Source organism: Barbus barbus (genome assembly GCF_936440315.1).
Source record: "Barbus barbus genome assembly, chromosome: 14".
NCBI classification, from domain to species: Eukaryota; Metazoa; Chordata; class Actinopteri; order Cypriniformes; family Cyprinidae; genus Barbus; species Barbus barbus.
The window spans coordinates 2,138,801-2,161,053 of NC_136742.1; the positions used below are offsets into that span (position 1 = coordinate 2,138,801).

Genomic DNA, 22,253 nt, shown 5'->3' on the forward strand with positions numbered 1-22,253 from the left:
TGAAACACGTGGGGACGACTGCCTGGCTCAGCGAGGTGTTGAAGATATCTGTTAGGACATCTGTCAGCTGTGCAGCAAGTCTCTCAGAACAAGGCCAGGTATGTTGTCAGGTCCCGCAGCCTTGCGTGGGTTAATCCTAGATAGGGTCTTCCTTACGTCGGCTGGAGAGAGACAGAGCGCCCGGTCGTTGGGAGGTGTGGGCAGTTTTTGTGCAGGTGTGTCATTCTGCATTTCAAACCGTGAATAAAAGTGGTTGAGTGCATCGGGGAGGGATGTGTCCTCATCATAGGCCTGTGGCGGGGCCTTGTAGTCAGTGATGGTCTGAATGGCTTGCCACAGGCTCCGTGTGTCTCTGCTGTCTGTGAAGTGATTGTTGATTTTTTGAGCGTATGACCGTTTTGCATTTTTGATGCCACAGGACAGGCTGGCTCTTGCTGTTTTGAGGGCTGCTTTATGTCCTGATCAGAAAGCTTCATCTCTGGTCTTTAGCAGCCCACAAACCTCTGCTGTCATCCATGGCTTCTGGTTTGCATGTGTGGTGATGGTCTTAGTGAGTGTCACATCATCAGTTCACTTTTTGATGTAAGCAGTCACAGTTTCAGTGTACTCATGCGGGTCTGTGTGGTTGTTGTAGGTGGCTGCCTCTTTAAACATGTTCCAGTCTGTGTCCTGGAAGCAGTCCTGCAGTGCTGAGGTGGCATTGTCTGGCCATACTGTGATCTGCTTTTGAACCGGTTTGGCGAGTTTGAGAAGTGGTCTATATGCTGGGATTAGCATAACAATGATGTGGTCTGAGTACCCGAGGTGGGGGCGGGGTACAGCCTTGTAAGAGTTCTTTACTGTTGTGTAAACAAAGTCCAGTGTGTCGTTTCCCCTTGTTGCAAAGTTCACATGTTGGTAGAACTTTGGCAAAACTGTCTTTTAAGTTTGTGTGCTTGAAGTCACCGGCTATGATGAAAAGCCGTCAGGGTTATTTGTTTGTTGTTCGCTGATGGCGCTATACAGTTCACGAAGCGCGTCCTTAGCGTTTGCACACGGGGGTATGTAAACTGCAACAATAACAATGACCGTGAACTCCCTCGGCAGGTAGAACAGTCGACACTTCACAAACATAAACTCCACCAGCGATGAACAGTGTTTTGATAATACCGCAGCATTGTTACACCAGTCTTTGTTGATATACACACACAAGCCACCTCCGCAGGTCTTACCAGACAGTGATAAATCTCTATCCGCTCGGAATGTGGTTAGCCCGTGCTGCTGAATGGCGGATGTTGTCGTTTAGCCATGTTTCGGTGAAAATAAACACACAACAATCCCTTGCCTCATGCTGTGTAGACCGACTGAGTTGAATTAAGTCCAGTTTGTTTTCCAGAGAGAAAACGTTTGAGAGCATGAGTGTTGGAAGAGCCGGTCTTGTGGGGTTAGCTCTTAGTCTAGCTCGTATACCTCCACGCTTACCGCGTTTCCGTCCTCTCTCACACCGCTTGCGACGCTGCCTTGTGCGGGTAGCATCAGTAGGCGAGGCCGCGGTCTCGAGGTCCGGCTCCAGCAGTAAGGCCTCGTAGCTTCTCAGTAGCCGCCGGCGAGAGTTGTTGTTTGTATGCATTGCCGATATCCAAAAGACTTTGGCGATCATAGATGAATTCTGGGGTGATTTCCTTATGAGTTAGCGGTAAACTGACACTATTTGGAGATGAACAGACGACATTAAAAGACATAAAAGCACCATCTTTGGGACCCGGAGTAGCCGCTGCGTCTGATCGCGCCGCCATCTTAGATTTTTTTTGGCATAGACTGTAAAGGGCAACTCTGTGCTGCCCTTAAAAAACGCCCAGATAAAGGTATCTTAGTAGACAGGATATTAGGGAAGCACTGGATTTGGATGTGTCTTGTTATCTTCATACCTCCATATATTGCCTGAGAAAACAGCAGTCAGTCAAATATCAAGTCAGTGTTGTTACCTGAAACTAAAACCATTAAAAACCATTTTCAGCAACTGAAAGCTTAAATAAAATGAAACAAATGTTAGATGAATAAAATTTTAACTTTAAGTTGAAGTTCTAGAATTACTAAGAATAACTACACCTGAAATAAAATAAACCAAAATGGCTAATTCAAATTATGAATAAATTCAAAAAGCTAATTCAAATTATGAATAAATACTGTAATATAAGCCTGTAAATAATACTCCAAAAAAAAAAAAAAAAAAAAAAAAAAAAAAATATATATATATATATATATATATATATATATATATATATATATATATATATATATATATATATATATATATATATATATATATATATATATATATATATATATATATATATACAAAGATTTGCCTTTATGTATAAAAGGCTTAAAAATAATTATAAAAAAATCTAAATAATAAGAAATAAAATTAACATTAAAAAGTAAAAAATTAAGAACAAAGAGGCGTAATCTAGAGAGGTGATAAATTTGTCACAGATCATTGTTTTAAAATGGAAATTTATGTTTATGAGTGGGTCTTCCAAAGCATATTTCTTTATAATGAAAAAAAATTAATTATATTCCTTTCAGAAAACTGAAACCTAGTTAGGACCATAAGGATTTGTTTAGGATTGTGAAATTGATTTATGACAATTAAACACAGTTCTCCATCATGACTGAAAATATAATAATAACTATACCAATAATTGATGAATTTAATTAAAACTGGAAAGTATTTTTTTCATTATGGTAGTATTTGTAGTGCTGATGTAAATGCTTGCAGTTTCAGTCTACTGAGAATCATTAAGAAGAACAGAAATGTAATAAACTCGAAATTAAAATGTCTGGATGCCTGAATTTGGAGTGAAATGTGTTTAATTGTCACAAAAATAAATATATAGTTCTTAATTAAACAGCTTCATTTAAAAAGTACTTTTCAAGTGTCTGTACTTTATCAGTGTTTTTCTTTAGAGAACTTTACTTCACAACATTCCAAAGCACTTTTTTACTGTACTGCGTTTCATATTAAATATAATTTAATACTTAATTACATTAGAAATCTATTACTTTCTTTCTTTTACTCTTACTTTTTACTTTCTTAGTAAATGTAATTCAAAGATTTACTTGAGTACAAGAAAGTACCTACATTTTTTATATTCTTAACTATTAAAGGTAAAACAAACAACAACGTTTATTTATGAAATGTAGTTCAGTAAAAAGTTTGACATTATGCTTTGGAATGGAGTGAAGTAAAGTTTTCCAAAAAAAAACACTCTGATAAACTAGACATACTTTTTACATTTGCTTGAGTACAGTAAAACATACTTCACTACTGTCCGCCTCTGTGCGTGACGTGACATTTAAACACTTTGCTATGAACACACATACTCAATAAATGTTTAATCACTTTAATTTTAAGATGATCTTGTTGATTTCTCTTTACATGTGTGACCCTGGAGCACAAAAGCAGTCATCAGTAACACAGGTATATTTGTAGCAATAGCCAACAATACATTGTATGGATCAAAATTATACATTTCTCTTTTATGCCAAAAATCTTTAGGATATTAATTAAAGATCATGTTCCATGAAAATATTTTGTAAATTTCCTACTGTAAATATATAAAAACTTAATTTTTGATGAGTAATATGCATTGCTAAGAACTTCATTTGGATAATAAGGCGATTTTCGTGATATTTTGATTTGTTTTTTTTTTTTTTTTGCTCCCTCAGATTCCAGATTTTCAAATAATTTTACAAAATCAAACCATGCCTCAATGGAAAGCTCTATTTATTCAGCTTTCAGATGATGTATAAATCCCAATTTCAAAAAATTGAGCCTTATGACTGGTTTTGTGGTCACATACAGTATGTTAAGTAATTGGCTGCAAGAAAAGAAATAAGATCATTCATCGTGTGCTTTCTGCACTCTCTGAGCGTATTCCTCATACGAATGCTGTTCTTCAGCATGGTGAACATGATGTTTGAGACTTGCAAATAAGCATGCTGTGGTTTCTCGTTGTGTGGATGATGGCAGATCTGGCAGCCAGGCTCCAGGCTACTAAGCTGAAGGCGGCGGAGGCCAACGACATGGCCATAGATGTGCTCAACCGCCCGAAGGACATTAACCGTAACCTGATGGGCCTGAAGAGGAACTACAGCAAACTGGAGGACGACGTCAAGAAAGCCAACAACCTGATCAAAGACCCGGAAAAAAACAGTATGACTTCCATCCAACTCCAGCAATAATCGTTCTTTATAGAGACAACAGCTGCATGGATCATGAAGATTTGATTTCTTAATTGAAATGTTTGCGTTACAAGATCACTTAAATGCTTATATTTGGTATTTCCCCCCTCCCCATTTGATTTTGAACGTCAACAGCAATAAGTATGTATACACGATTTTCTTCTTTCATCTGTGCGAATGATTTGAAGAGCTCTCTCCGCTCCCCGAGGCTTCAGCATGGTGCTTTTATCCGGAGCGCTGCATGTACAGAGAGGGTGTTTTCCCAATCGCTCCGTTTCTCCGTTCTTTGTTTCAACCCAACAGGATTAAACGCAGCCTTTGAAAGCTTCACTAAGCTTGTTATCCTAATGAGCGCTTTAGCTAATTACAGATGGAAATGCTGTCGTTTTCTGCTCTCATCTTCTCTTTTGAAATAACAGCTCCATGCCTTTCGCTGCCTACGCTGCCAATGAGAGATATATAACATGTCACTTTTTTCCCATTTTCTCTTTTGTTTCTGAATTCTTTTATAGTCTCTTGTGCTCTTATGTTAGAGCCTTTCATTCTCCATTACTCACGGCTCCACTATCCAGCATGTCTCTAATGCGGTGTGTATTTTACTGTGTCATGCTCTGGTGTGTTAATGTGGGTGACGGCCGCTCCTCTGCGTGTGTGTCTGCAGTTCATGTGGCCGAAGCTAAAGTCAAGCATCTGGAGAATGAGGCTGATGGAGAAACTGAAGCCCATTCAGGAACTCCAGGACAACCTGAAGAAAAACATCTCGCAGATCAAAGAGCTCATCAACCAGGCTCGCAAACAGGCCAACTCTGTGAGTGCTGCCCATCATACTCCAGGAGAAGTTTTATTGTAATAGAAGTGTAATTATTTCTGTTCCGTATTCGTGTAACAACAAATTGGAAGTACCATATCTATTCCCCAAAATTAATTAAGTAACTGAATGATTTAACTCTGTGAAATGTAAAATGAATGTAGAAGTTTAATATGTCAGGGACACTAGTTCATATCACCATTTAATTAAGTGTACAGACCTACTTTTGATTTATCATACAAAATTTTCCAAATTCCATGCGATATTCCATGCGATATACATTAAATTCCATTTTTATGGCTGGATTCCATCTGCATTTTTCACATCACGGAAATCATAAATCCCTAATTATCCTCATGAAAACAGCTCATAACACTTGACGTGAACAGCCTAGATACTTTCTGTCAGCATTACATTTTAAACACTATTCTATGAACACAAATTCAATACATGTATAATGGTCTTAATTTTAAGATGTTCTTGTTGATTTCTCCTTAAATATTCTACAAGCTGCAAGAAGAGTATCATTCCTTGTGCGTTGTCTGCACTCTCTGGCTTGACCTCTCGTGACCTTTGACCCCTAGATTAAGGTGTCCTTGTCATCCGGTGGAGACTGTATCCGCACCTACCGGCCAGAGATCAAGAAAGGCCGCTATAACACCATTATCCTCCATGTGAAGACGGTTGCTGCTGATAACCTGCTCTTCTATCTCGGATCAGCCAAATATGTGAGTGTGAAACTGTCTGGATTTCTTCAGCGATCAGTCTGAGGTTCACACCGCTGAACATGTACATTTGAGTTAGAAACAGAGATGACGAGGGAAATAATAAGAGCTTATTACTCTTCCACACACACATAATGGCATGTTTGATGAGAGCTGGATTTCCTCAATCGTGTGTAGGTGGATTTCTTGGCAATTGAGATGAGGAAGGGTAAGGTGAACTTTCTGTGGGATGTGGGATCAGGGGTTGGCCGTGTCGAATATCCCGATCTCGTCATCAACGATGGAAACTGGCATCGGATCGAGGCCTCACGGTAATTCAGAGTTAACGTACACTGTGTGTTTTGTTGAAAAACAAGCATTTCCTCATTTTCTATTACCCTTTATCACCCTTACACATCCTTAAAACAAGATAGATTTACTTAAAATAGGAAATTGTGTAAGGTGTTCTGGTTTTATGGAAGGCAGATTCCACCACAGAATAAAAAAGGTAATTGTTACTTTTTTCTCACAATTGTCCATTTTTATGTAAGCAATAAGGTACAAAAGACCCTGCTGTATTGTGAATAATATACATAATATATGCGTGTATTATTATGTAATATAATTTTCTTTAATTATTTTCCGGAACTATTGAAAAAGTCTGAATTGGGAGGTGTTATCTTTTAGAATTGTGAGATATCTCACAACTTGCAATTCCAAAAAATAAATAAATACAAATAATACCACACAATTCTGGCTCCCGTAAAAGAGATATAAACTCAGAATTCAGAGAAGGTGTTAAAACTGGAAGATGTGAAATTGAAAAAGTGAAAAATAAAGTCAGAATTGTAAGATAAAAAGTTACAACTACCATTTTATTTATTTGTTTGGTGGAAAATTTGTTCCATGGTTTTCAGAGAATACGTGTTTAAAAAATGCTTTTCCTTGTTAGAAGCTTAAACCTCACTAGATTTAGTTTTCGTGGAAAAAATGAACTTGATTCAAAATATATTTAAAAAACAAACTTGTCTTTTTGGGTTTTTTTTGTTTTAAGTGTTAATTCAATACAACCAAGTCATAATTTCTGGTAAAATATCATTACTTCTTATCAAATGCTTATGCTTAACTGTTTCTGATTCCTTTACAGATGTTATTCTGGAGACAGATGTGAATTTTGCCTACATTAGATTTTCTTTACAAAACGTTCCCGGTTACTTAACTGTAACCTTGTTCCCTAAGAAAGCGGAACGAGATGCTGCGCTGCTCAGCGCATTGGGAACGCCTTTAGTCGTGACCAGCTGTGAATATTGTGTGTAACACGTCGATAGAATTGACCCGGAGGTAATATAGCGAGGCTATAAAAAGATGAGCCACAGGTGCATCATCAGAATATTTTGTCTGAAGAGCAGTCCTGGGACATCTTCAGCACGGCAAAGCAGCGCAGCATCTCGTTCCGCTTTCTCAGGGAACAAGGTTACAGTTAAGTAACCGGGAACGTTCCCTTTCGAAAGCTACAATCGATGCTGCGCTGCTCAGCGCATTGGGAACGAGAATACCCACGCCGCCGTGCTTGGAAATGTCTGGACCCCACGGTTGTGCAGGTGTGCCCACAAGAACGCAAGAAGGCCTCAGACATTAGCTTGTGACATTGACTCAAGGACATGAGAGCCCGGAGTGGCATGAACATCCAAACTATAAAATCTTATGAATGTGTGCGGAGAGGACCAACCTGCCGCATCACAAACCTGTTGTAAGGGGGCACCCCTTGCCAAAGCACTAGAGGAGGCGACCCCCCTGGTGGAGTGAGCCCTAAGACCTATAGGCGAAGCTTGACCGCGCGCCTCATAAGCAAGAGCAATAGCATCCCTGACCCAATGAGACATGGTCTGCTTGGTGGCAGCTGCTCCTCTGTTACTACCACCATAACAGACGAACAGTTGCTCTGACTTACGCCACTGGCTAGTGCGGTGGATGTAAGCCTGAAGAGCACGGACTGGACACAGTCTATGAGATTTCTCCTGCTCCGGCGTTGTGAACGGTGGAGGGCAGAAGGCCTCTAGAATGACCGGATGTACAGCCGAAAATGGAACCTTAGGCAGGTAATCAGGATGTGGATGCAAAATAACTTTCACCATTCCTGGGGCAAAGTCTAAGCAGGATGGAGAGATAGACAGAGCCTGCATATCCCCAATTCTCTTCAAGGAAGTTATTGCCATGAGAAAAAACAATTTTTAGAGTCAGACGTTTATCAGACGCTGATTCTATAGGTTCAAAGGGGGTTTCAACCAGACCCTCGAGAACTGTAGCTAAGTCCCATGGTTTTTACTGGAGGCCTCAGTCGCCTGGCCCCCCGAAGGAAGCGAGAGACCAGAGGATGTCTCCCGAGTGGCACCCCGTCTACCAAGGCGTGGCAAGCCGCAAGAGCGGCCACATAAACCTTAAGAGTAGCAGGGTATGTGCCTGTTGATAATTTCTCCTGCATGAAGTCCAGAACTGAAGCAACCTGGCAGTTGACTGGATCTACATTGTGTAAAACACACCACCTTTCAAAAACACCCCATTTATTGGCATAACTTTGTCTAGTGGAGGAAGCTCTAGCACTCAGAATGGTCTCAATAACGGCAGGCGAAAGCCCAGTGTACCTCAGTTGGTTCCCATCAGGGGCCAAACGTGAAGATTCCACAGGTCGGGCCTGGGATGGAATATCATGCCCTCCGCCTGAGACCGAAGGTCCCTCCTCTCCGGAATCGCCCACGGCGAGCCGTCGAGGAGAGATATTATCTCCGAGAACCACACTCTGTTCGGCCAACGTGGCACTACCAGCAAGAGGCAAGACCCTTGTTGACGAACTCTGGCTAGAACTCCCGGGAGCAGAGAAACTGGAGGAAACGCATACAGGCGCATCTTGGGCCATGTGTGCGCCATCGCATCCAGACCCAGTGGTGCTGGGTGACTCAGAGAGAAGTAGAGGGGACATTGCGCTGTCTGTAGTGAGGCGAAGAGGTCCACCTCCGCTTTGTAAAATTTGGTCCCAATCTGTTTCACTACTTCCGGGTGGAGTTCCATTCCCCCGTCGGTAGTGTCTGCTTGGACAGTAAATCTGCTCCCACATTCAAATGCCCTGGAATGTATACTGCACTGAGTGACAGGAACTTGTCCTGGGCCCAGAGAAAATCTGCCTCGCTATTCTGTTCAGATTGCGTGAGCGCAGACCTCCCTGGTGATTTATATAAGAGACTGCTGCTGTGTTGTCCACCCACACTAGGACATGACAGCCCCTCAATTGATGGAGAAAATATTTCAGAGCCAGAAATACGGCCATCAGCTCGAGGCAATTGATGTGCCAATCGAGCTGATGGCCCTCCCATTCCCCTTGAGCTGGACGGCCATCTAAGACCGCTCCCCAGCCCATCAGGGAGGCGTCCGTCATTAGCAGTCTGCAACGACACGGCGCCCCTAGAGTGGGACCCAAGGCGAGGAACCGGGGTCTGAGCCACAGAGATAGTGTACGAAGCCCACGGCGCGTCACTTTTATTTGCCTTTGAGGATTGGCTCTTGGATGAAATCCTCTGGCTTTCAGCCACAACTGAAACGGTCTCATGTGCAACAGCCCCAGAGGAATCACCGTGGATGCTGAAGCCATGTAACCTAACATCTTTTGGTACTGACGAACAGTGCGATCTTGGCCTAGCCTGACTTTGCTCATGGTCTGCGGAATGGTCTCGATATGAGCGGGAGATAGTTGTGCCCGCATCGTGATCGAATCCCAAACGATCCCGAGATAAGTCGTTCTCTGGGCAGGAGAAAGAACACTTTTCTTGGTGTTGAGTCTCAACCCTAGAGAAACTAGATGAGCTAACACGATGTCTCTGTGTTGGAGCGCCATCTCTCGCGATTGTGCTAATATTAACCAATCGTCAATGTAATTCAAAATGCGAATGCCCTGGAGTCGTAATGGAGCCCGTGCTGCATCCATGCATTTTGTGTATGTGCGGGGTGACAAGGCTAGGCCGAATGGAAGAACCCGAAATTGGTACGCTTCGCTCCCGAAAGCAAACCTCAGGAATTTCCTGTGTTGTGGCAATATCTCTATGTGAAAATATGCGTCCTTCAGATCGATCGTGATGAACCAATCGTGATGTTGAATTTGCGTCACGACTGTCTAGACGGTTAACATCTTGAACTCGAGCGCTTTGACTGCACGGTTTAAGCCTCGAAGATCCAAGATTGGACGCACCCCCCCATCCTTTTTGGGAACCAGGAAGTATCTGCTGTAATAGCCCGACTCTCTCTCTGGAAGAGGAACATGTTCTATGGCCTCTTTGCTCAGAAGAGTTTGCAGCTCTTGTGACAGTACGTGCATCAGCTCCGGTTTCACGGACGTGAAAACCATGCCGTTGAAACGCGGAGGACGACGAATAAATTGGATTCTGTATCCTATCTTGCTTAATACCCACGCAGAAATGCCTGGCAGAAGTTTCCACGCTGCCAGACTCTCTGAGAGTGGTATTAATTTTAATACTTCCTTTTGAGGGGATGTTAGATGTTCCGAGTCCGGAATGACAGCCGGAAACAACGGAAAATCTAACATTTCGCTGGAAACCGCTGCCCCCCGAAGCATGAGAAGTGGCGGGGATGGAGTGGTTTTGTGAGGGTAGCGGGAAGGGGCGAAGAGATCTTGAACGCGCCCCATCGTGCGGGGGACTACCCCCATCAGATTGGGTGCCAGACCATCAGGACTTCCACTTCTTGTTAATAATAGTCCTGAGGTCTGGCTTGGGAGGTTGCTGAGCGCGGCGAGCCTGTCCCCAGTCTCTACGAGGGGGAGCACGCTCCGCCACGCTCTGCTTTTTAACCTCCCTAGCTTTTGAAGGACCGGCGCGGGGCTGGGTGGCAGACGGCCCCTCCCCTTGAGTGCGGCGAGGAAGGAACTGAACGAATGCTTCTTCGTGTTTCTTCACCTCTTTAAATCTGGCCACTACGGTGTTCACGGAGTCGCCAAACAAACCAGAGGGAGAAACAGGGGAGTCTAACAGAAACACACGATCTTTCTCTTTAAATACCTGTCAGATTCAGCCACAGGTGCCTCTCCGTGCTGACTAAAGCACTCATTGAACGGCCGATGGCACGGGCCGTTTGCTTGGTCGCACGGAGAGACAGATCTGTGGCTCGACGAAGCTCAGAGAACGCCTCCTCGTCGATGGTACTGCCCATACTCAAATCCTTCAACAGGTCAGCCTGGTATGCCTGTAACAGTGCCATAGTGTGCATCGCAGCACCAGCCTGACCTGCAGCTTAGAAAGCTTTACCCACTAGTGATGATGTTATACGACAAGGTTTAGTGGGGAGGGTAGGTTTCTTTATCGAAGATGCGGCTTCGGGCGAGAGATAGCTCGCAAGCGTCTCTTCAACCCGAGGCATCTCCGTATACCCCCGCGACTTCGCACCCACGATAGTCGAAAAAGTCGACGTCGAAGGCACAAAGACGCGAGAAGTATATGGTTTACTCCATGACTTAGACAGCTTACTACGTTTGGGGGTCTCTTGTTCACGTGGCCAGTCAATCTGTAACCTGGCCACCGCGCGAGTAACCACCTCTAGCAATTCCTCGACAGATTTCTTTTCGCGAGAGGAATGCTCAGAGGCTGGCTGCTCGCGATCTGAAGAACCAAGAGATATATCATCCCCCTCCTGAACCGAAGAAGCACCGAAGCGCACTTCGAGATCACGAGAAGGGATGTTAGGATCTGGTGACGCAGCAAGCGAAAGGGACGGACCCGTCTCTTGCTTGTCATGCAGATCCATACGAGAGCCCCACGATGGTAATGCGGGTGCAGACTGGAAATAGTTCAGACTCATCTTAACTGTGAGCTGGTCACAATGCTCGCACCCGCCTTTCTCTATAGCCAGAACCGCGTGCTCTTCCCCCAAACAAACAAAACAATAATCGTGTGTATCCAGCTCAGACATGGGACGGGAGCATGGAGGAACACAGCGCTTACTGGTTTGTTGGCTCATTTCTCTTTGTTGTAACGTGAGAGAAAAAAAGATTTGCAAACCTGCCAGAATATTTCTTCGACGCACACATGCACAGAATGGTCTGAAGACAAAAGACCTGATGATGCACCTGTGGCTCATCTTTTTATAGCCTCGTGTTGCAGGTGCGCGCCGATGACGTCATCGACCGAGGCTATATTACCTCCGGGTCAATTCTATCGACGTGTTACACACAATATTCACAGCTGGTCACGACTAAAGGCGTTCCCAATGCGCTGAGCAGCGCAGCATCGATTGTAGCTTTCGAAAGGGAACTAAAATGTTATTTCAGTTCACATGTTCATCTAATGACCGCAGTAAAGATAAACAGTGTTTGGGGGGAAACATTGATTACTATTTGCAGTGTACAGTACAATCCTTCTATTAATCATGACTGAAAAGGAAAACAGCTGTTTATTATTTATTAGTATTGTTGATTATCAGTGGCTCAAGTGTTGGTCTTATTCTCATGTTGGTGGTGTCCAGTATCGGGCTGAACAGCAGTATCTCCGTCCATGCGCTGGAGGGGCCCAAAACAGGCATCTTACCGACCCTCAGAAGCGCCAAATCACCCGAGAGTAACACCGTGCAGGATGTGGACCAGAACGCTTACCTGTTTGTCGGCGGCATGCTGGGATCCGTGAAGGTGAGAGAGATTGCTAATATCGATGTCAACAAAGTCGAACAAGTATTTTGAACCAGACTCACCCAGTGTTCAGAATCCTGTCTAGAAAATGTATGCAAATTATTGCATATTTAATTATATTATAATGTATAATTTGCATATTTAAATATTGCATTATAAAAACTTGTAATACAAACCAGTTGTCTTTAAGGCGCCATAAAATGGAAAACTGTATTTACCTTGGCATAGTTGAATAATAGGAGTTCTGTGCATGGAAATGACATACTGTAAGCCTCAAACACCATTGTTTCTTCCTTCTTATGTAAATCTAGTGAATGCAAAAGACCGCTGAAAAATAGGCGAATCAGAACATAACACCGACTGTGACATTACAGTCGGGATCACTAATAGTTACGCCCACAACATTTGCATATATCGCCCATGTTCTATGCCAGCCGCCAGCCAAACCATCAGAAGTTCTGCAGGTATTGTGAAGAAGTACGAGTGCGGACAACAGCGATAATGGCAGATCATGGAATTAAATGTTATGTTCCAGGCTGTGCAGGGGATGTGAAGTGGAGGAATGGGTTGGTGTCTGTATTCAGAAAGGCACGGAAAGCAAATAACGCATTCTAATAAAATAACGCGAGCCACTAAAGGGACATGGTTAGCTTCTTGCTAGCTGTAGCCTGTTACATTTTAGTACATAAGATTTCACTTACCACCAGCGTTGGGAGTAATGCGTTACAAAAGTAATGCATTACAGTAACGTATTACTTTTTGATGTAATGCAGTAGTGTAAGGCATTACTAATCAATTTTCATTAATATTTTACTCGGTACATGAATTGTGAACTAATTTGATTGAGTTCTGTTCCCATTCAATAGTATCAGTGCTGTGAAATCAATGACATTACTGTTACAATGGCAAAGATTGCCTGAATGGGACTTGTTTTGAAAGAATATATTTTGAATTATTGTGCAGTTTGTCATAATATTAAGTCTGAACTGTTTTATCATGTGAAATACATTCTCCTCGTGTGTGTGTGTAGAAGGCAGACGCTGTGAAAACCACCATGTTCTCAGGCTGTATGGGAGAGACGTCTGGATGGAAAACCCATCGGCCTCTGGAACTACAGAGAGAGAAACGGGGATTGTGCTGGATGTGTGGTCAGGTGAGCAACACACACACATCAGTTCAGTGTGAGGAGCTCAGTGTTGTTGTGTGTGTGTGTGTGTGTGTGTGTGTGTGTGTGTGTGTGTGTGGTCCTCAGCCAGCGGACACTGAAGACATGGTTCAGTTTGACGGAGAGGGATACGCCGCCATCAGATGGAACCCCAACATTTCCACCGTCATGTTCAAGTTTTGCACGTTCTCCGCCGACGCGCTCATGGTGTACTTTGCCACCAAAGACATGGTAACAGCCCGACCATGCTTAAAGGGGTCATCGGATGCCCATTTTCCACAAGTTGATATAATTCTTTAGGGTCTTAATGAAAAGTCTATAACATACTTTGGTTACAATTACTCAATGGTAGTATAAAACAACACCCTTTTAACCTCAAAAACAGCTCTGTTCACAGCGAGCCGTTTTAGTCCATGTTCCTTTAAATGCTAATGAGCTCTGCTGACCCCGCCCCTCTCTTCTGTGGGGTGATGAGCCGTTCTCATGAGACTGTTTACTTTAGCCGTGGAACTGGCTAACTAGGACATTATTAGGAAAGGCAATTTGTAAAAATTCATAAAAGAATCTTATACTCCCTTCTTCTGTAGGTGAGGCTGGATCACGAATAATTCGTGCAAACATAGATGCATTTAGGCAGATCGGGGGGGCATTCCCTTGAAAAACAAACGTAATCCTCTGCGTCTTCAGCAGCTCAGATGTCGGGGGTAAATGACAACTGCTATGTTCATTATTACATCCAACAACAGAACACCTTAATCACTTAGGAGACATTTTTGTCTACATCTGCTCCGGCGTCGAAACAATGACGAACTGTTCTCAGCTCACTTAGGGCGGGTCTATGATTAAACGCTGCTGTCGATCAACAATTGTGGGAGGGGCCTGGGTCTGTGTGACATCACACAGCCAAGAATCTGAGAACGGCTTGATTTGAGAAAGGGGATATTATTTATAGGGATAAAAAATAAAAAAACTGGGTGTATTTTTATCATTATAGTGTGGATGTGTACAAAACACTGCCAACACACATTTATGTTCAAACAACATGTAAAAGTGAATTTTGCATCTGATAACCCCTTTATACCAAATAAATGAGCCATTATACAGTATTTGCATGCGTTCTGCTGGTTCTATCTGTGCTCTGTCTGTTTGAGCAGAAGGACTTCATGAGTGCAGAGCTGAGTGATGGGAGGGTAAAAGTGAGTTATGATCTGGGCTCAGGCACCGGCTCCATCATCAGTGACAAACGCTATAATGACGGCAAATGGAAGTCGTTCACCATGTCCCGCATGAAGAAAGAAGGTACAGACATGAGAACAGAGCAGCTCACCTTCAGCAGTGTGCCGAGCCGGTCTGAAAAATAAGCATCCGTCACTTACCCAGCCTCGTGCTGTTCAAAATGTGTTTCTTTCTTCTGTGCGACACGATGTTCACAGTGGTTCTTTGTAAGCTTTCAGAACAGTAGCTCATGTGACATGTGCAATGTATTTCAAATCTTCTGAAGTCATATGATGAGCATGGCAAAACCAAAATTATAATTTTTCCAGTGAAGATCATCACATGGTCACAGCTCTTACAGTAGATGCATGTATTCAGATATGCCATGTGAGCTTTTATAATTTACTTTTATTTCATTGTTTGGTTTTTTTTACATTTTATTTTGGATTTATTTCAGTGGTCTATTAAATATACTTGTAATAGCGTTAGTTTTAGTTATCAATAACATTGGTGCAAAGGAGATATACTGTATAATTATACAAATGTACATACATTCATATTTTGCACCATCCTAATTACTTAAATAGGATGTTTTATATCATCACAAACAACAATGCCCGTCAATGTATTTTTTTTTTTTATTAATGGTACTACGCACATCAGAGTGAGTGACACTTGCATCTACTGTATGAGTCTTTTTGAGGAATCTTTTTTTTTTGTTTGCATTCATTGCACAATTATGCTGCACAATCGCAGACTCCCTTTTGCTTGTATCCACTAACAACATCGTCCTCAATGCACACGCATGTTACTTTACTTCCTGAACAAGTGCAAACCTGAGTTTAGGGCTGAAACTAACGATTATTTTGATAATCGATTAGTTGGCCGATTATTCTTTCGATTAATCGATTAATCGGATTAAAAAAATATTGACCAAAAAAAACACTATTCCACATTCTGCCCAATGTCCTTCAAACAAACGTGACAACGGAATGCTATGAAAACATACAGTGCTTAATTTATTAGACCACTTAGCATAATAAAGAGAAAACATATTTTAGAAATTTGTCAAAAATTTGTTAATTTTAAAATGTTATTGTCATTTATTAGACATAATAATAAAAAATGGCCTCATAACAGCTTGCATTCTTGCTGGTATTGTTTATGTACTTTTTGACTGCAATTGGGTATCGCGAAAAAAAAAATACTCAAATAAAAAATACAAGAAAAAATAAGTGCTCTGGTTTTCTTTCATAGATAACAGCAATAATGATATTATAGCATTAAAAATAGCCTACTACTGTTACTAAAGAGCTTACACATATTGGAGTACTAACCAGTACAGACAGCCGAAAAATGATTTTGGTTATCACCAATACTGTTACTTTAGAGCAGCAGTGGCACAAACCTTACATAAACACATTGTTAAACTTACATAAATGTGTTAAGCATTGTAAAAATTGAATATAGTTTAAACCTCTATTAAAAATTAAAATAATAAAGATAATAATAAAGACGAATAAAAACACAAACTCAGTGTTAACCAACAGGTAAGAGTAATGTTCTGCAGGAACTACTTTGATCACAGTCACCTCGTCATTTCTTTATCCTGTAAAAGGCCGTTATGGAGCGTCTCATGTTTATATTCAGACAGACAATTACACGCTGTTATCCCTTTAAAGTTCCTACTCTCATAAAATATTTTAATTGATTTTAAACCTTAAATTAACTTTCAACAACAGATAATTCAGCACAATGGATATGTTTGCGCTGAAAAGCCTATTAATTGTCTCCCTCTCTACTGTGTTCTGTCCGTCTGACGCGCCGGCGCTCATTCGGTATTTTAAACTTAACACAGACTGTCAGGACGGACCTTTATGCAAAAATGGATATGCTCGCGTGAATTTGTGGCATTTATAGATAAGGATATGACCGTAAACTGAACGTTTTTGCGCTGAGGACGCACACGCATCTGTCAAAGCGCCTGACAGGGCAAGCCATTACTCTTATGCATTAACTTAAAGCTTAAAATAAAGAATTATCATGTTTTGGGCAGCTTGGATCACGTGCTTCTCCGGCAGAATCTCATTCTGTTTCCTCCACTATTTTTAGATGCATTTTGTCCATAGAAATGCATTATTCAGTGCCGTAATTTGACTAACCAGCTGAAGTTGGACGTGCACTGTGGGCAGACCCGATTAATCGATAATGAGAATCGTTGTCGATGATTTTCATAATCGATAATAATCGATTTTATCGATTAGTTGTTGCAGCCCTACTCTCAACAATACAATTTTGACCCGGTGTGACATTTAGGTGCAAAAATGAGGAACATTAAGCCATTTGAAAAGTAGAAAAACAAAAAAATGAAGGCATGATACAAAGTTTCCAGGACAGTTGCCATAGTTGAAGAAACACCCATCTGATGCCATCAGTTGATGAACCACAGGAGGATTTTGGCTGAAACCACAAACTAAACACTGGCTTTCTCTCTCTGTCAGAACCTGCACACCGTGAGCTTCCCCAGGCCCGGGTACATGGAGCTGAAGCCTGTGTCGTTTGATGTGGGCTCAGAGATCTCTCTCTCCTTCAGCACAAAGAGTGAAAACGGCATCATCCTGTTCGGCAGAGGAGGACTGACCTCTATGACGCAGCTCATACAGGGCCTGACGCCTGTCCACATCCCGCGCCGCTCAAGCAGACAGACCGGAGAGGTGCTCACACACACCTCACACTCTCATTCAGAGATTACTGAAATGTGTTCAATGCTGATAAACCCTTTTACACAGATTGACATTTTAACTGCACAACAGTCCTGTACACAACAGTCCCATTGTCCCAGTTCTCTTATTTACCAGTAAACAACGGAGGAAAATTCTTTATAAATCAAATCCGGATTTGGGGGAAGGCTTTGAACAGTTTCATGCAGCCAGACTTATTGTTTTTACATTCCACCTAGAGGCGGATTTATCGAAAATCACAGCAGTAGACCAGCAGGGACAAACAAACAGCATCAAAGAAAATATACGAAATGAATGGAAATGTGTGTGGACTTTGTAAATGGAATTTCAGTCCTGAAGTACTGATTATTTCACAAAGTTTTCTGGCTACACTTTATTTCGATAGTCCACTTTAGACATTCTACTAACTATAAGTAACTTTGTAACTACATGTCAACTAATTTTCATTCATTTGCAACTGCATGTCTACTAACTCTCAGAGTAGACTGTTAGGGTAGGTTTAGGGTTGGTAGAATAAGTTGACATATACTTGCAAAGTTTCTCATAGTCAGTATGCTGTATGTTGTGGACTCATCAAAATAAAGTGTTAGAACATATTGAGCAAACAGTCTACTAATATTCTAATGACTGCTAGTAGACATTTCACGAGTTCACACTTACATATAGTTAGCACGAGTAAGGTAATTCTGGTAATGCGTAGTTGGCGTGCTGTCCTGGGGAGGGGCTCCGAGCTTGGGAATGACCCGAACCCAGAGTACCCCCCCATAGTGTGGTGAGAACTCTAGTGATACTTTTGAGGGAAGGAGGGGCGGTGGAGGGATGCTGATTAACCGTCAAAGGAATAGAGGTATGTCAGCTGTATTTATATCTGTGCATTGATTGACTTGAGTGCGTACCATTGTGTTTAATTAGGCTAAGTATCTGACGTGCTCCTCCTGAACTTTGTTAATAAAACATAATGTAGTTGCAAAGTTACTTACTGTTAGTAGAATGTCTAAAGTGAACTATCAAGTGTTACCAGTTTTCTTTGCCAATGAAGTGGAAGAGATGGGAAATTACACTGTCTTGCATTCCGAACAAGTTGTTTCAGTCTTACAAGATTGTCTTAATTTCTATACAAAAGTGATTTTCTGGTGGGCCTCCATTTCTAGATTTTTTTTTTTCCTCAGGAACAGAACAGGGCATTAGTTAACTGTCAGAAATGTGTCATGTCGAGTCATCCCGCATATAGGATCACTGATTATAATGGGCTCTGTTTAGATTTGTTGAATGTGCCACTCGTGTCTGATGTAGAAATGTTGTTTTTGTAGTAGATTTAAAGTAGATTCATCAGCTGCATTATATTTACCTGGCACTGGCAGGCTTTTCACAAACGTATCCATGCTTAGTGCAGAACCATGCATCTTTCATTTAAATTTTTACACAACTCCCTGCAATACTCAATTCTGATTCGCCAATCGTACTAGTGGCCAATCGCATCTAGTGGTCTGTTATTACATGACAACAACCACTACAACTGATAACAGACCACTCCCGTGGGTACTGCAAGACATCATGAGGTAATAAAATGTCAAATTTATCATTTGTGTTAAATTATTTACTTATGTGGCAAGTAGCCACAAAATAAGCGGGATGATTTTGCGGTGGGGTCTTGCATCACACAGAAGGGGTTTCTTTTGCCGAACAATCTGATTGTGCACTATCCCTTAGCCTTGCCGTACCCCCCTTTTTATTACTCCATGCCCCCTATTTTGGGAACCGCTGCTTTAGGAAATCAGGTGCTAAAACAGCACAGACAGTACGTGCCAATAAGCCGTACTATCAGTGGTCCGTTTCACACTGAATGCACTACACTGTGAAAGAGACACATTTCAAGAACTTTAAATGCATTTACATTAACTGCAAAAAAAAGAGTAAGATTAATCCCAGTCAATTCTTAATTAAACGAAACACACGTAAAATGCAATGTTCCTGTAGGTCAAGTCAAGTCACATCTATTTATATAGTGCTTTATATATAATACAGATTGTTTCAAAGCAGTTTCCCTGACTGACAGGCGATCTGACCAATCATAATGTCAGATCCGCCATCTGCCAGACAGGAGAGTAGATTAACTTCGGTGGACTTAAACTTGAAAAATTGTGTGTATTAACATATTTCCGCGGTTGAAATAAAATGCGTTCTGATGTTCATTCATGTTTATACTGTGCTTTAAGTAAATATGGAAAGACGATTGGTTCACGTGCCGCTTGAACTGAGGTGCTATAGCGATTTGTCACAACACTTTAAAGAGCAACAAAACGGTATTTATTGTTTGAATTTCTTAAATAACTAAATGAGACCTAGTTTCATACCAGAAGATACCTGCTCTGTCTTGAATATCGGCATGTTGCCAGTTTTTTCTTTGCTCCGTGATTTTTTTCTGCATGTTGTTTTACTGCATGGCATGATGTGTGATGTAAGAGCTGCATGGCTTGTCGGACTTAGCAACAGTAACTAAGGAAGGCGGGTTTTTGAGAAGGGTCAACTATAAACACACACACCACTGTTACGCAACACATACATTGAGGGTCTAACAAATCTCTAAAACATCACTACACAACATAAAAAAACAGGTTCCAACATATCTCAAAACAGGTACTGACAGAAAAAAAGAGCCTGGAAGAAGAGATGACATTTTAAAAGAGATTTGAAAGACACCAGTGTGGATGCAGTTCTAATGTTTGGATGCAAATCCTCCAGAGCTTCAGGGCTAACACTGCAGGTGTCGAGACCTAGGAACAATAAGGAGATTCTGGTCAGAGAAGTGGTCTGGACAGTTGTAGTAAATCTAAAAGATAAAATGGTGCTACGCCATTTAAAGACTTTAAAATGAACAATGGGATCTTTGTATATGAATTGTATATCAATACTATAATGGATAGGCAGTCAGTGTTGAGAAGAAAAAAACCTGTCCAGTCCAGTAGCAGCGTTCTGAACTGAACTGATTTGCAGTCTTGACAATGTGGACTGACTAATTTTCTCTACATATAGGAAATTAAAAAAAGTCACAAAAAGACGAAAATGGCTTGATCTTTGCCTGTGTTCTTAATAGAAAAAAAGCTTGACCTGACAACAGAATTTATGTGTTTGTCGAATTTGAGTTAGGCATAAGTCAAAAGTGCACCTTAAGTTATATTTATTATATATATACACTGTAGATACCATAGATTTGTTTAAATGCAAAAAAATCAACCATGCAAAAAGCTAACCGTGTTTTTAAGTCTTTAGTTACTTCACTTCTTCACTGGCAGTGAAAATGTTTCCCTTTTTTATTTTTGTAGAAACCCAATTTGGAATATATATATATATATATATAGTGAAAACACAATGGGTCCCAGACTAGATCCTTGAGGAACCCCACACTTAAAAGGGGCCAAAGATGATGCAAATTCACCTAAAGTAATTGTAAAACTTTTATTAGTTAAATAGGACTTAAGTCAATTTAAAACAGTACCTTGAATCCCTACCAGCTGTGTAATTTTATGGCTATATTATCAAATGCTATTTATACCAGAATTGCAACATCCCCAGAGTCTACAGTTAACAAGACATCAATACGAACCTTTTAAAAAAATGCAGATTCTGTGTTATGATGCTCTCTAAACCCAGAGAGAAGTACTTAAAACTGAGATCTTAAGCAAAAAAAAATAAAAAGGTAGCTGAATGAGAACAGCTACCTTTCATTTGATTGTGTCAGTGCAGTTAAAAATATTACTGAATACAAATTGTCTTTTAAACCCCACAAAACACAAAGATCCTGTATAGTTATGACTAAGCCTGATTGTTAGCTGCATTGCGTAGTTTTGAGAAATCCAGCTTTCTTCCAGCTGATTGCAAACACAGACACACAGGTGACTGTGTGAGACGGTTCAATGCTGTTCTTTTTGCCTGTCTGAGCGCTTAGGAAGGTGATTATGGGTAACAGTGGAAGTCCGGGGAGCCGCGGCCTTCAGTACGAGATCATAATGAATCCACGGGGTTACAGGGGTCTCATAGCCCATAAAAGAGATTTATTATCCAGGCAGGTTTGTAATTGCCTCTGCCCTTCAGCAAACAAAAGTGTATCTTTTTTTTTTGTTACTAGGTGGACTAAAGGCCAGGGGCACGGTGATCATTTTAATTAAAATATGACTTTCTACATCTTTGTCAGTAACGTCTTTATCATCCTTCTCTCTCACCAGCTCAGGGGCAGCACATCAATTATGTGGCGTATCCGTAGTAAGCAGTCGCCTCTCTCACCTCCCTGTGATACTCTGTTTGTAAAAATAGATTTACAAGCCACCGTTTTGATGGATCGCGTCCAATTTGTGATAATCCTCCTGGGAGAGGGTGCCGGCCCGCCACCTTTTGAAAATCATTATTGCTCGTAAATTAAGTGGGTGTCATTTTGCGGGAGTGCGGCTTCGGAGAGGCCAAGGGTTTTCTCCACCGCACCTCATTCATTCCTCCAATTTATGGCGAGTCCAGTGTCACCTGCGCTGCGTGTGCATCGCCGTCGGCTCGGAGAGAGGATCCTGCTCTTGCATCTCTCTCCTCAATTCCAGTGCAGCGTGGAGAGTGTGAGTGTGTGCTCTCAGAACCGTCTGTCTGATTACCGGCCCTCAGCTCACTCCCCCTGAATATATTACTGTGAGCCATTCTGAACCTCAGTACGTCTCAATTTACCATT

The 22,253-nt window shown here is 41.6% G+C and overlaps 1 pseudogene across 1 annotated transcript in view; it reads left to right on the plus strand.

Moving 5' to 3' along the window:
* Positions 1 to 22,253, plus strand: part of LOC306879929 (laminin subunit alpha-2-like) — a 225,482-nt pseudogene that overhangs the window by 195,214 nt on the left and 8,015 nt on the right. The window contains exons 41-49 of the transcript in view: positions 4,016 to 4,198; positions 4,889 to 5,035; positions 5,620 to 5,763; positions 5,938 to 6,071; positions 12,262 to 12,421; positions 13,452 to 13,569; positions 13,674 to 13,817; positions 14,741 to 14,923; positions 17,303 to 17,559. The product of the transcript in view is annotated as a laminin subunit alpha-2-like (transcript). The remainder of the gene's footprint in view (positions 1 to 4,015; positions 4,199 to 4,888; positions 5,036 to 5,619; positions 5,764 to 5,937; positions 6,072 to 12,261; positions 12,422 to 13,451; positions 13,570 to 13,673; positions 13,818 to 14,740; positions 14,924 to 17,302; positions 17,560 to 22,253) is intronic.